A 15,385-nucleotide genomic window follows, 5' to 3' on the forward strand; every position below is an offset into this window, starting at 1 on the left:
ACCTAGAAAAACATGAGATATAATTTTTAAAGTTGCTATTTAAAGCATTTAGGTTTGTTTAGTTTGCTATGAAGAAATAGAAAAACATAGCAGAATCTAGTGGTTGAAAGATGGGTTCTTGCCTAGCATCATCAACACAGGGCATTGCTTTTGAGTTGGAGCAGAGGGCAGAAGCTACAAGGGCCTCAAGGGGACTGATAGCGAAAGCTGGAAAAGAATACTTGATAAAGGGTTTAAAGACAATGAGAAAAATGTTACTGGAGGCTGGAGAAAAGGGAATAACCTCTGTTATGTGATGAAATGTTTGGCAACACTCATCTGTAGAAAACTAGAACAATGAGTAGATGTTTATTATACATGTTTTCAGTCTTTGGTTAGAAGGCTATTAATAGTGTATGTTTTGACAATATGAGGCACACTAACCTATTATTTTATTCGTGGGATTTTATTATAAAAACAAACACACATAAGTGAATTACTTTAAAAAACTGGGAGTGTGTATCGTGGTGGTACTTTATTAGTCCAACAAGAAAGTTTCATGGCTTATAGTTGATTTAGGAAGTACTAAGCTCCTGTGACTTGAAATACTTCCTTTCCTCTATGTTAATCTTCAACTTCTCCTTTTAAATTATCTTGCTATTTAAGCACTTCATTATGTCACTTGGATATACAAATCACTAACCACAATTAGCAAAGATTTTAATTACTCATTAAATCTAAACAACACATTCCTCTATAGCTTGTACATATTTCTAGAGTTAGTGACCATGGATTTTAATTATAATATAATTGTGGATTCTGGGTTCTAAGAATCATTGAAGATTTTTATGCTCTGGCTTTAAAGTGCATTTGTAGGCCAGTATACCCGGTGTGAGCAAAATAAATGTGCTTAAAATTGTATTAGCTCTTCTAATAGTGAGACAGTGCCTAAATCGATCTCAAAAATGTCCAATTTAGCTGAAATCTTCTTTGTCAAGTAATCAATGTGTTTACTGAATGATAAAAGTGGTGTCAAGAAGCTAGCAAGACTCAAAGTTATTTGGAAGATAGAATGCAGGCCAGGGAAAATTCACCAATTTGAACTTTACCATCATTAGTCAGAACTGATGATATGCAAGAGAAAAATGGAACATCTGTTTGCATTTTTCCAAAGTATAAGAGTGAGGTAAGTAGTTGACCTCTTGAATAAAACACTGAGAAAACAATTGCTAAAAATGGGTATGTACAACAGATGGTGTGCCCATCATTGATGGCTTTGATTCTGATTTGAGAGAGTTTATATATACTGTAGGAGTTGAATTAAAATACAGAAATCACTAAAAAAAAATTGATACGTGATGTTTAATTAGATGTAGTTTGTTCTAGTCTTTGTCTTTCATCTACAATTTATACACACAGCAAAACACATAAGGCATGCATTATTATGGCTTAACTATCAGCTATTGTTTGGCAGAAGTAGATAACTTATGCTTCTTCCACTCTATTTGTTATGGTGATCATATTAATCGTTATATAAATTGTGAAAAATAGACATCAAGTCATGAAAAGAAGGAAGCCTTGAAGAAATGTCCTTGAGGCTGAACAAGGCTTATACAAATGGCAAACTATTGAGTACAGAATAAATGAGGTAATTACCATTCAGTTTTACAGATGGAAAAGCTGAGTCACCAGGAGGTTAAGTGACTTGCCGAAGGTCACAGAAGAAGCTATTAGCATTAATATGTAGTTCTCCTGATTCTTTTTTTATTTCTCATATTTTATGTAGTACAGCAAGAAACACTAAAAGATAAATATTCTCCACATATACAGCAAGTTCATTCCTGTAATTTGGTATTGACACAGAAACAATGAAAGCAAGGTTAGTGTTTTTTCTTGTTTTGTTTGGCTTTTTTTACACATAAATATACGTCACTCTTTATTTATTTTATACCTATCACTGTAGAAACTGATTTGTTCACTTAATGTCTCTAAGACAGCAGAGATCAAGTAGAATATAGGGGAGTTTTCTACATTAGTGCATTGGAAAGTGAAAGTATGTCACTAGAAACCCCTCTTTAAACAAAACCCTCTCTTTTCTGATTGATTAAATAGAAATCACTTTGCTCTGTATGAATTACAGAAAATCCAGTAAACTAAACTAAAAATAATTTTGATATTATATTACATAAATCTACTACAACATATGTATATCTAAGTGGTTAGTACTCTGATTCATATATTAGATGACATTTAACAGAAATGTTAATTTAGTCTGGCATACATGGGGTAAATAATACTTGGATGTCACTTAAATTCTTATGGAATCAAAAATTAATTGTGTGTTTTAATTTGATATAAACAATAGTTTTATATAATGTATTTACTGGTGCCTTGGGAACAAATCTGGTGTGTCATATATGAATTCACTTCATGGATGAACATGAAAATTTAGCTTTTAAATAGAAGCTGATTTCATCTTTCTATCTCCAGATAGCCCTCTATATAAATATTGTCTCCCTTTTCACATGGTTGTTTACCCTAGAATATGTCAAAATTTACATTCTTGCTATATTTGCAATAACTAGATATATAACTCTATAAATAAATTCTGTTCTGTGAATGTTACAAAATATGTCCATAGGTATAAATTTTTACACACACACACACAGACACAGAGCTCAATCAATTTGTCACTCTTGTCTTTCTCAAGGGCAGATAATGTTTTCTCCGTGGCATGTCGACAGATATCCAGAGGGTCTAGTCATGTACACCAAAGGCACACAATATTTTTATAATAACAGCAAAGTTTACATTATAAGAATCAGATTTATAGCCAAGCAGTATGATTCCACTAACAACATTCTGGCTTAATGTGAAACCCTAGTCAATAGTCAGGACTATACTATAGGTGTAGCATAAGAACTGCCCTAATTTGTAACTAATGTTTACAGTTAAGTAACTAACTTAACTCTTTCGGCTCCTTTTCATCTTACTAACAAAATTTTTTTCTCCCTGATTTCTTGAAATATATTCTCGGTTCCCTTGGCTTAAAGTGGACTCCATTCTATCCTGGGTTGCTTTTTATCTTTATGTCTATCAATTCCCACTTGTTTACTGCTTTATTTATTTATTTATTTTTGAGTGTTTCCCTTCCCATCTGCTTCTTTTCTGATTCATTTTCTGTCTTCTGCCTTCCTCTCTTCTTTCTCTATATAATATCCATGAATAAGACCATCAGATATTTTCTGATATTTCTAAACCTATAGCTCCAGACAAATTTGGCTGCATAACACTTCTTGGACACTTTACAGGTGCCTCAAACTCAAAATTTAACTCAATACCTGTCAACCAAAATATTTTACTTTTCTTATGTGATTTATCTGAGAGAATGGGTATACTCACACTCATATTAGTCAGCTTTCACCAGATTATGCTACTTTAAAGAAAACAACCTCAAACTCATTTAATTACTCAAACTAAAAACCTGGCTGTCATTATTAACCACTTCTTCTCATATGTAACCCACAACCAATTAGCCAGAAAGCCTTGTTTATTATCTCCTAATGACTCTCAATATTTCTTCATTTTTTTCTATTTTTTACCACCACTATTACATTAAATATCATTAACCATTTCCTGTTTGGATTATTGCAATAGCCTTCTAAATTGAATGCTCTCTCGCCAACTCTGACTCTGTACAATTCTATCTCCCCAAATATCAGATTGACATTTCTGCAAATTATACTATTGCATTAAAAACATATATATTTGGGTCAGACTGAAATACTGTCTCTTCATATTTCCTCTCCCCGAAGAAGGATTAGAGATTTCCAGCTCTGTGAATTCAAATTTAATCCTATGACTTACTTTGGTCAAGGAGGTATGTGGAAAAAATTTGGTTGGGGGACGGTTTAAGAACCAACATGTTTTTACTACATTCTCTCTTACTTCTTCCAGAGCAACTGGCAATGTAAAGAAAATTGTTGCACTGTTGCTCTGTCAACCTGTTTCTTAGAGTAAGAAAGACAGTGACAGAGCCCAGCTGTGCCCCCAGACACCTTTCAAATACACGTCACAAGAGCACGAAATGCCCCTATGCTGTTTAAAGACACTGAGATATTAGGGTTTTTTGTTCTAACAACATAACCTCCTCTACACTGACTAGTGCAACATTTGTCCACTGAACCTTTGAAGCACTTACTATGTTTAGGGGATTCCCTTCCTTATGAGTCTTGGTGAGTCAGAGCCTATGGCTCATTGTATTGGTCAAGCAGACCAACAGGATGTAAATAGATAGATAGATAAATAGATAGATGATAGATAGATAGATAGATAGATGGATAGATAGATAGATAGATATGTAGCTATATCTATATCTATGTAGATAGATATAAATGAATATCTATCTGTCTATCATCTATCTAGCTAGCTATCATCTAACTCTCTAAGAAGAGACAGAGATTGATATATTTTAAGAATTGACATGCACAACTGTGGAGGCTGGCAAATCCAAAATCTGTATAGTAGGCTGACAGGCTGGTGACTTTGGGAGGAGTTGCAGTTCAAGTCTAAAGGCTATCTCCTGGTAGACTTTCCTCTTCTTCAAAGAAGGTCAGTATTTTATTATTAAGGCCTTGAATTGATTAGATGAGGGCAAACCACATTATGAAGGGCTATACTCTAAGTCTACTGATTTAAATGTTAATCTCATCTAAAAAATGCCTTCACAGAAACGTCTAGAATGAGTCTGACCAGGCTGCCATTTCCAGCCAAGTTGACACAGAAAATTAACCATCATACTCTTTATGGAAGCTGGAAAAGCTAGGTATTTTCTTTCCCATTGCCCTCAGCAGCAAGGATATGGCATAGGCTGAAGCATGAGATGCATCTAATCCAGACATTGAACTGAAAATCAGAGATACACAACAGCAAGAGTTGTAAGAAACTATCTCTGGCAATTGTTGTGCTTTCAGAAAGATCAAATCTCTTTTGTCTACTCTCTCTAGGTTCAGCCTGGTAGTTCAAGCTGCAGCATTCAAAGCACAATGATAGGATTTTGTACTTTCCTCCTCCTTTCAAACCCCAGGATCTGGTCTCTAGATTTCCTGGTGAGTCTAGGAGGAGATATATATCTCTACCTTCCTGTTTTAATGAACTAAAACTGGTTGCTGTTACTAAGAACCATGGCTGATTCTTGTAAACATCTTGTAATAAGATACTGAAATTCCTGGTACCAAAGGCAAACGTTTGAGTTTTGTAATATAGCCTGTGCCATTTGTAGTGGGTCTCCTTTTGCCTGGATTCTGGGGTTTATCATTTGTGTAAATATATTTCTCTGTCCTGGACCACCTCTTCTACTATTGACTCATTGAGGAGTTCAAGAAGGCTTACTCAAAGAGTTTAAAAGCCACTGGCCCTAGAAACCTTCAAGACAAGACTCTTATTCTCCCAACATTTTGGGCCATTTTTAGTATCTCTGTGATACTTACTTTGCTTACTTCTATCAAACTCATAATACTGTATTATGTTAATTGTCATAAATTCAGAGCTTTTTCATTAGAATTTAAATCCATGATGACAGAAGCCATTAAACCATTGTCTTTTCATTTCCAGATACTATGTAATGTCTAATATCTAGTATATGTTCAATACTTTAAAAAATAAATTTCTGAATGAATGAAAAAAAGAACCACAAAAAAAGTAAGAAATAAGAGAAGGTTCAAAGAAAAGACAAATGAAAGAGACAAGATGACCAGCATCAGAGAAGAATTATTAGAAAAGTTGGCTTTTTCAGATCTGCATAAATGTGAGTTGGCATGGGGTATGAAGAGATGGTGGGGAAGGACCTTTTTCATTTTCCTCTAGAAATTTCAATCAAGTACACATAGAGAATTTATAGAATTATAATATTTTCAACACAAGCAAGTATTAAGTAATAGTCTTATAAAGTATAAATTTATTCAACACAGACAAATCACTGTTAATAACATATTTAGAACCTTCAGTTTGTATTGAGAAACCAGGACTTTATAATTAGCTCTTTCACTATATCTTTAAATCATCAGTAAAAGTGACACTGAGAAAAAGGGGAAAGGTGGAAAGGAGATAGGAATGGATGAATGGTTAGACAAATACGCTCTGTAAGGTGTACTTGAAATCAATCACTATTAACCTTGTTCCATTAGGTGAGCAATTGTTTAACTAGACTGCTTTTCTGAACTCATCACTTGCTTTAGCCATTTTTTCTTTGTCGTTATTGATTGACAATGGAGTTGTCATTTTGAGTAATGTATTTATTTAAGGGCATCAGGTAATGACGATCTTGTTCCTTTGGCTTGTGGAAAAGTGATGCCCCTTTGGATTTCAGGGAGGAGATATACAAAAGGAAGATGCAGTTTTAAAAAACAGACTAGATACAGAATGTGCAAGAACAAGGAAGGGGAAAATGGAAATGGAAACGGAAAAAGCATCACATGGCAGATAATACAGAGTTTTGTTTTGTTTTTTTCATTTAAGACATATTTATTGTCTTCTGGGTTTAATAATGAAGTTTAAAATTATGTAATGCTCATAGCATTTTCTTAAATTCCATCTGCTTAGTAAACATATTCAAGTTTCCAACTGGATAATTTAGAAAGAGAGAAGGGGTTGCTAAAATGCAAATTCTATAATTGGGTCACTCTTAGCCCTCTTTCTGGAGGCTTGCTGTCTCCTATTGTGTTATCCATTACTAAATCAGAGTGATTATATCACAGTGCAAACCTGATTATCACTTCCTTGCATACATTCCTCAGTGATACTCTCCACACCCCCTAACTTGTAGAAAGGAAGACGTCTCAAAATCCTAACTAATCACATATCTCCATCTTGTTTTCTATGCATTACGCCTACATCTTCTTCGTACCAACAACCTCCATCCAGTCAGGGCACACCTGAAGCCATTCCTTTTGTCCACTGTAAAGCTTTCCCACTTCTCTGCCTGCTTTTGAGTCTCTGCCAAAATGCAAGAGATGACGGCTGACTCTGGCCATAGCAAGCTCTGAATAAACAGTCTTTGCTTTTCTCATTTGGTTGTACTACATTTATTTCCACAAAGGTTTCAGGTTTTAAAGTCAAGATATTCTGCTCAGTGCAAAACAGGGCTCTAAGCTGCAATGGCTGAGAACCAGTAAAGGATTCATAGAATATATAGGTGTGGGAGGATGAAGGCTGACTTGTGTCCTGAGCCATAGCTTGGATAAAATACCACCAAGGCAGTCCTGATTCCTTCAATCCCACACTAATGAAATCAGGAAACTGGACTACATGAGCTCGCAGGTGCGGCAAGATCTGAAATGCTCATCTTGATGACCAGATTTTGTATAAGATATAGAACTCTGCATTATATTTGAGGAGAAGAAGCTGCCTCAGAGACTGGCTGGAAAACAGAAAGGAAATATCTTTTCAAAGTCCTACTGCAATTTTCTCCAAGGAGTGCTTTCCTGACACTAACTATTAAGACGTACTCTTATCGGTCTGTTAGTGTTGTGCAAGATAATGAGGATACTAATAACTATAATAAGAACTATGTTAGAGTACTTTTCACTACCTCAGAATTTCTCTGAGAGAAGGAGACAATTATTATCTCCATTCCACAGTTATGAAAACTATAAAATGCTTAAATATAAGGAGAAATAGATCTTGTTTGGTAAGGATTATGCAAGGGTCATATGAAATATTTTATATTTATATAGAATACTGCTACTAAGATAATAATTTATATGAAAATATTTTATCTGAATAATACCTCTTACCATGATAAGATTTGGAAATTAGTATTTGGGATGATACTGAAAATACACGGTCTGTGAAAATGACAGAAATAAGCAGAGTCTAGATCCACAAAAGAGCAAGCAATATGTCACTTGCTGGACATCATACTAATACAAATAGATGTACTTAATTTGATATGTGTAACTCTCTTTTTGAAGAGGGCCCATTCCTTAATGGAAAAACATGAAAAGTTTTCATTTTTGCAGTAACTGTCTCGTCTATGATATATAGCCCCCAACCCACCTTCATTTTTCCACTGGGGATGCTTACTTCCTTAACGACATCTTAGTTTCTTTCCACAGTTTCTCAGTCATTCATTATTAAGCAGTCACTATTATTTAGGACTTTATGAAAACCTCAGTCTCATATTCAGTTCAAATCTCTTCTCTCCAACAGCTAAGAGTCCTGGAACGGGTAGGGCCATGCAGTCCGATTTTCCATGGGAACTTTTCTCCTTCCCTTCCTCCATGTGCCTGCTCCTCAGGCAAGGCATGGGGCAGGAACCAGACAGATTCCTTACCGACTCCAAAGCTCACCCTGGCTTTTCTGTGGGATGTCCCTACTATTCTAGGGAATCTGTCTATGGGATGCCTGCCCTCTTTCACGCTGGTGAGGAGTATACACATAAAGGGTAGTAGCAGTTTCTTGGTGGGGCAGTCGTAACTCTCTTTTCCACCCTCTCCTCCTGAGTAAGCACCTGGCTGTTCAGGGGAAGAAATGTCAGTCTATCCCGCTCGCAGTTACTCTTTCTCTTCAAACATTGCACTCCTTAAAACGTGATTTATTCGCTTCTCCCCAGATATAGTTTCATGTTGTTGGGGGTGAGGACTGCACGAGTAGGAGTGAAGATATTGGAAGGGTGGCTTTTAGTGAAATGGTGATTATCAGAGAACACTTAGAAATATGGTTGGCCTCAACCAATGAAATTTCTCTGAATTTAGAAAGAAGGGGGTTTAGATCTTTTAGTCCTTTAACTCTAAGCTTGGTCACAACTCTGGGCAGACACAAATAATCCCCCTTCCAATGTTAACAACTTCTGCTAACTCAAGTATTTACAAAGTACATCACAAAATATAAAATATATGCTGACAGTATTGTAATTGTTCAATTTAGTATGTTTGTCTAAACTTTTCTGGAGACTCTATAAATATTTGCAACTCTACAAATGCACTTCTCACAGGGAGTAAATTTCATCATTGCAAAATATGAAATGAGGTGAGCATATTGGGAGCACATATTTTAAGTGATTCAACCTATCTAAATTTAAAAACTTAGCAAAAATGTCAGATATTTAGAATAAAATAATCTCTGTCACTCAGATACACACACACACATACTTATAAAGCAGTGCTAGAAATAAATATTAGCTTGTGTTAGTTATTTAATGTGTATACCCTACTCACACTTATCATGTTGGATCTGGAGGACCAAAAAAATAATGATACAAATGGGAAAGATAGCATATCATGTTCTTTCTTTGGTTATTATATTTAAAAATAAAAAATTTGATGCTAAAACTTTAAAAATATAATTTGAAATTAAATACTAATTCTTCTTATAATATAAAATGTATGTTTTTAAATCAACCACTTAGGTAAATTAATTTATTCATTTAATTACATTACTCATAGAAAAATTAAGGATCCTATTGTAATGTACATCCTTTAAAATGTATTTTTCCAATTCACTGAAAAATGATGTTAATTTGAATTTATTAACCTATGCGATTGAGAAACGAATCTCAAGCTAGCAGAAAAACTGATAACAAAATAATTTATTTTTCAGTTTTGTTAATATTAGAGTGCAAACATTTGTTGGAGAATTGAATCACCTTATTAATCAATATGACTATAACATCATCCTGTACTCCTTCCCTCCACCTAAATTAAAAACAGAACCAAAAAACTCTGGAAGCATGGACACGTTAGATAATTTATGATATACAGTAGGTGAGGAAATAAGTCCATTTCTTTTAATTTCACCTACATTAACATAAATAAGCATTTACATAAATATTAGATATTCTTCATTTCCAGAGCTTCTAACTTAAGAACATACTGTTAAAACAATATGGAGCATTTTTCCTAGATATGTCAATAAGCAATGCTTTTCTCTTTGAATTTATCAGTTCAGTTATTTAGATGAAGTGATAAAAATATTTGCCATACATATGCTTTTGGCCAGAATTACAATGATGAGAGCCAACAAACATCCTTTTGTATTTGTTGAGGAGTTAGAGAAGGCCAACATTGCCCATAGAGACTGAGAGATTTGTACTTTGCCTGTGTTCATCTATCAAGGGCATAAACACAAAAGTTGGGATCCAATAGCAGCACATTAAAAAAATATCTTCTTGTGAGGAGTAAGGGTTGAATGAAATGAAAAATTTGAGTAAGCAATAAAACATTAGACTCCACTTGGACAGCCATAGGGTAAACAGAAATTATTTTTTTGTTTTGTTTTGTTTTGTTTAGGGAGTATTGAATTACCAGGAAAAGAAGGCTTTAAATTTTTGTCGTAATTGAAAGTGAAGAACACAGATATAATGCCTAACAGGTTTTGAGTTTAAATAGTTTGCATTGTGCTTTTATTATCATTAAAATTACCCACATTATCAGTTAAATAAGTTTTTATAAGCTTAACTCAGGACACAGAATGCAATTTTTTCTGGTAAACTTCTCTTAGCTTTGTTTTCGTGATAAAATATAGTTATCTGGACTGGAACAATCATTTGCCTTAGTTATTGATGAAAATTCTGTCATGCAAATCTGGGTTTAGAGAAACATTAGAAACAAATACCACATCCTTAATGATGCCTTAGCTGAGTAATTTTTGGGCATTGTGGACTATTCATGTCAGACCTCCACAAAGACTTTTTTGGAACAGAAGCAGAAATTAATGTGGGATAATTTAACCTATTTATACTTAATTTACAACGTGTAATATTTTTATACTACCAGACGTTTGAACAAATGGCTAGTATCTGCTTCTTTTTACTTTTTAAAACTATAATCAAATACATGTGAGTGAATATCAAGAAAGTAAGGAAAGAATAATTAGTAAGTTGATATATTAATGAGTCTCCTGCAATATAACTACAACTAGTTGATGAAGATGTGCTTTCATTCCCAAAGACTCATCTATATTTCACACGTTTTCCCTAAGATTTCTCCTTCTCTTTCTCCCTGTCTTCTTACTTTTCTCCCTCTTCTTCCTCCTACCCCATCTTCTTATCTTTCTCCTCCTCACCCACCTCTTCTTTCTTCTTCCATAATGTCAGTACTATAATAGATTATAACATGGGGCCAAAAATACAGGTGTTTGATAACCTGACAGTTTTCCTCAAAAATATGCATGCCAAAATATATTGAGATGAAAATATTCTATGCTGAATATTCTTAATTTTGATTATTGTCAATCTCCTTTTTTACCTCGTCTTTTTATGCTCTCCTGTCTGCCTAAAATATCCTATCACCGCCTACTTACTTATATTTGACAAATTCCACCCCATCTTTTGGTTCAAGAATCATATTTTCTAGAAAGATTTGTCTAACTTCTCAACCTCATCAGATAGGCAATCCCTCTTTGTGGTCCAATAGAGTTTTGGATATAGCTTTATCGTTATATTTTACCATTCTTTTAATAATTATTTATATGTCGTTTCCCACAAAATTATAGAAACTTTTTGAGAGTCAGTATTTTGTAATAGTATTATTTTAATTGGAATATGGCATGGAACCTGAAATGTGTCAAGGTTCAAAACATATATAATGAATGCATAAATATATACATTAACAAATTGAATTAGTATATATTTATTTATTTGCTCTAAGGATTCATACTAGATGTTATGTCAAAAACAAAGCATGAAATAATTCCCTGTTCCAAGTTTTATGGAGGAAAACTGGTATACATTTTTAAACAAAAATCGATATTATATTTCAAAACTATGTAGCTTGATTTATTGGCAAATAAAGGATATATGTTGATGATTAAAAATTAGTTTTGTCTCAATGACCTGTTCCAATGGTGGTAACTTCTTAAAATGCTATGTAGAGAAAGATTTTAGTCCAGTGCCTTGTACATAATAGTTGCTCAGTAATTACTATTTTTTTTTAAATTTTTATTTATTTATTTATTTATTATTTATGGCCGTGTTGGGTCTTCGTTTCTGTCCGAGGGCTTTCTCTAGTTGCGGCAAGTGGGGGGCCACTCTTCATCGCGGTGCACGGACCTCTCATTATCGCGGCCTCTCTTGTTGCGGAGCACAGGCTCCAGACGCGCATGCTCAGTAATTGTGGCTCACGGGCCTAGTTGCTCCACGGCATGTGGGATCTTCCCAGACCAGGGCTCGAACCCGTGTCCCCTACATTGGCAGGCAGATTCTCAACCACTGCGTCACCAGGGAAGCCCAGTAATTAGTATTAAATGCATTATTCAATGGAAAAACTGTCTCTTAAATATGGTTTTCTTTCTAGGTGATGACCGTCTGTTCTACTTTTCATCTTGATTTTTCAAAAGACATTCTTCATTATTGTCTATTAACAAATGGTAGGTGCTCATCTTGGATCCACCACAATGAGAGAACAATAAAATAGAGGTTGGGTTCTCTGAAGACTCTAAGTTACAAAGATAACATAGGCTGGACTTTTCCATGGGATATCAATAAAATGTGATTTCTTATTTTGTACTCATGTTACAAAACATATATCCTATTTAAAATACTCCCATCACTAATTATTAGAGAAATGCAAATCAAAACTACAATGAGGTATCACCACACACCAGTCAGAATGGCCATCACCAAAAAATCTACAAACAATAAATGCTGGCGAGGGTGTGGAGAAAAGGGAACCCTTTTGCACTGTTGGTGGGAATGTAAATTGATACAGCCACTATGGAGAACAGTATGGAGGTTCCTTAAAAAACTAAAAATAGAACTACCATATGACCCAGCAATCCCACTACTGGGCATATACCCAGAGAAACCCATAATTCAAAATGACACATGCACCCCAATGTTCACTGCAGCACTATTTACAATAGCCAGGACATGGAACCAACCTAAATGTCCAATGACAGATAAATGGATTAAGAAGATGTGGTACATATATACAATGGAATACTACTCAGGCATAAAAATGAACGAAACTGGGTCATTTGAAGAGATGTGGATGGACCTAGAGTCTGTCATATAGAGCGAAGTAAGCCAGAAAGTGAAAAACATTGTACATTAACACATATATGTAGAATCTAGAAAAATGGTACAGATGAACCTATTTTCAGGGCAGCAATAGAGAAGTAGACGTAGAGAATGGACATGTGGACACAGTGGGGGAAGGGGAGGGTGGGACGAATTGGGAGATTAGGAATGACATAAATACACTACCATGTGTAAAATAGCTAGCCAGTGGGAACATGCATAAAGCACAGGAAGCTCAACGTGGTGCTCTGTGATGACCTAGATGGGTGGGATGGGGGGATGCAATGGGAGGGAGGTCCAAGAGGGAGGGGATATATGTATACATATAGCTGATTCACTTCATTGTAGAGCAGAAACTAAAACAACATTGTAAAGCAATTATACTCCAATCAAAAAAAATACTCCCATTAGTTAATATACTCTTATTAACAGTATAAAAGAGTTCTTGTAATGTAACAAACTATTTTTACATATTCTAACTTCTTACCCATGAAATGGTGTGAAACAGTATTTACATTCTTTTGAAAAAATAGAGGGGGGTTGAGAAGATGGCGGAAGAGTAAGACGCGGAGATCACCTTCCTTCCCACAGATACAGTAGAAATACATCTACACGTGGAACTGCTCCTACAGAACACCCACTGAACGCTGGCAGAAAACGTCCGACCTCCAAAAAGGCAAGAAACTCCCGCCATACTTGGGTAGGGCAAAAGAAAAAAGAAATAACAGAGACAAAAGAATAGGGACGGCACCTGCACCAGTGGGAGGGAGCTGTAAAGGAGGAAAGGTTTCCACGCACTAGGAGCCCCTTCGCGGACAGAGACTGCGGGTGGCAGAGGGGGGAAGCTTTGGAGCCACGGAGGAGAGCGCAGCCACAGGGGTGCGGAGGGCAAAGCGGAGAGGTTCCCGCACGGAGGAGCAGTGCCGACCAGCACTCACCAGCCCGAGAGGCTTGTCTGCTCCCCAGCTGGGGCGGGCGGGGCTGGGAGCTGAGGCTCGGGCTTCGGTAGGATCGCAGGGAGAGGACTGGGGCTGGCGGCGTGAACACAGCCTGAAGGGGTTAGCGCACCACAGCTAGCCAGGAGGGAGTCTGGGGAAAAAGTCTGCAGCTGCCGAAGAGGCAAGAGACTTTTTCTTCCCTCTGTGTTTCCTGGTGCGTAAGGAGAGGGGATTCAGAGCGCCGCCTAAACGAACTCCAGAGACTGGCGCAAGCCGCAGCTATCAGCTCGGACCCCACAGCAACAGGGGCACAGAGGAAAAAACAGAGAGATTCCCGCACAGAGGCTCGGCGCCGAGCAGTGCTCACCAGCCCGAGAGGCTTGTCTGCTCACCCGCCGGGGCGGGCGGGGCTGGGAGCTGAGGCTCGGCTTCGGTCGGATCGCAGGGAGAGGACTGGGGCTGGCGGCGTGAACACAGCCTGAAGGGGTTGGCGCACCACAGCTAGCCGGGAGGGAGACCGGGAAAAGGTCTGCAGCTGCCGAAGAGGCAAGAGACTTTTTCTTGCCTCTTTGTTTCGCTGCGCGCAAGGAGAGGGGATTCAGAGCGCCACCTAAACGAACTCCAGAGAAGGGCGCGAGCCGCGGCGATCAGCGCGGACCCCAGAGACGGGCGTGAGACGCTGGGGCTGCTGCTGCCGCCTCCAAAAAGCCTGTGTGTGAGCACAGGTCACTCTCCACACCGCCCCTCCCAGTAGCCTGTGCAGCCCGCCACTGCCAGGGTCCCAGGATCCGGGGACAACATCCCCAGGAGAACGCACTGCGCTCCTCGGGCTGGTGCAACGTTACGCCGGCCTAGGCCACCGCAGGCTCGCCCCGCCTCCTCCGTACCGCTCCCTCCCCGCGGCCTGGGTGAGCCAGAGCCCCCGAAGCAGCTTTAACCCCGTCATGTCTGGGCGGGGAACAGACGCCCTCAGGCGACCTACACGCAGAGGCGGGTCCAAATCCAAAGCTGAACCCCAGGAGCTGTGCGAACAGGGAAGAGAAGGGGAAATCTCTCCCAGCAGCCTCAGAAGCAGCGGATTAAAACTCCACAAACAACGTGATGTGCCTGCATCTGCTGAATACCTGAATAGACAACGAATCATCCCAAATTCAGGAGGGGGACTCTGGGAGCAGGAGATATTAATTTTTCCCCTTTTCCTTTTTTTTTTGTGAGTGTATATGTATATGCTTCTGGGTGAGATTTTGTCTGTATAGCTTTGCTTTACAATAGCTTTATTTTACTTCACTATATTATAGCCTCTTTCTTTCTTTCTTTCTATTTTTCTCCCTTTTACTCTGAGCCGTGTGGACGAAAGGCTCTTGGTGCTCCAGCCAGGCATCAGGGCCGTGCCTCTGAGGTGGGAGAGCCAACTTCAGAACACTGGTCCACAAGAGACCTCCCAGCTCCACGT

The sequence above is a fragment of the Balaenoptera acutorostrata genome, chromosome 2 (genome assembly GCF_949987535.1).
Source record: "Balaenoptera acutorostrata chromosome 2, mBalAcu1.1, whole genome shotgun sequence".
Classification (NCBI taxonomy): domain Eukaryota; kingdom Metazoa; phylum Chordata; class Mammalia; order Artiodactyla; family Balaenopteridae; genus Balaenoptera; species Balaenoptera acutorostrata.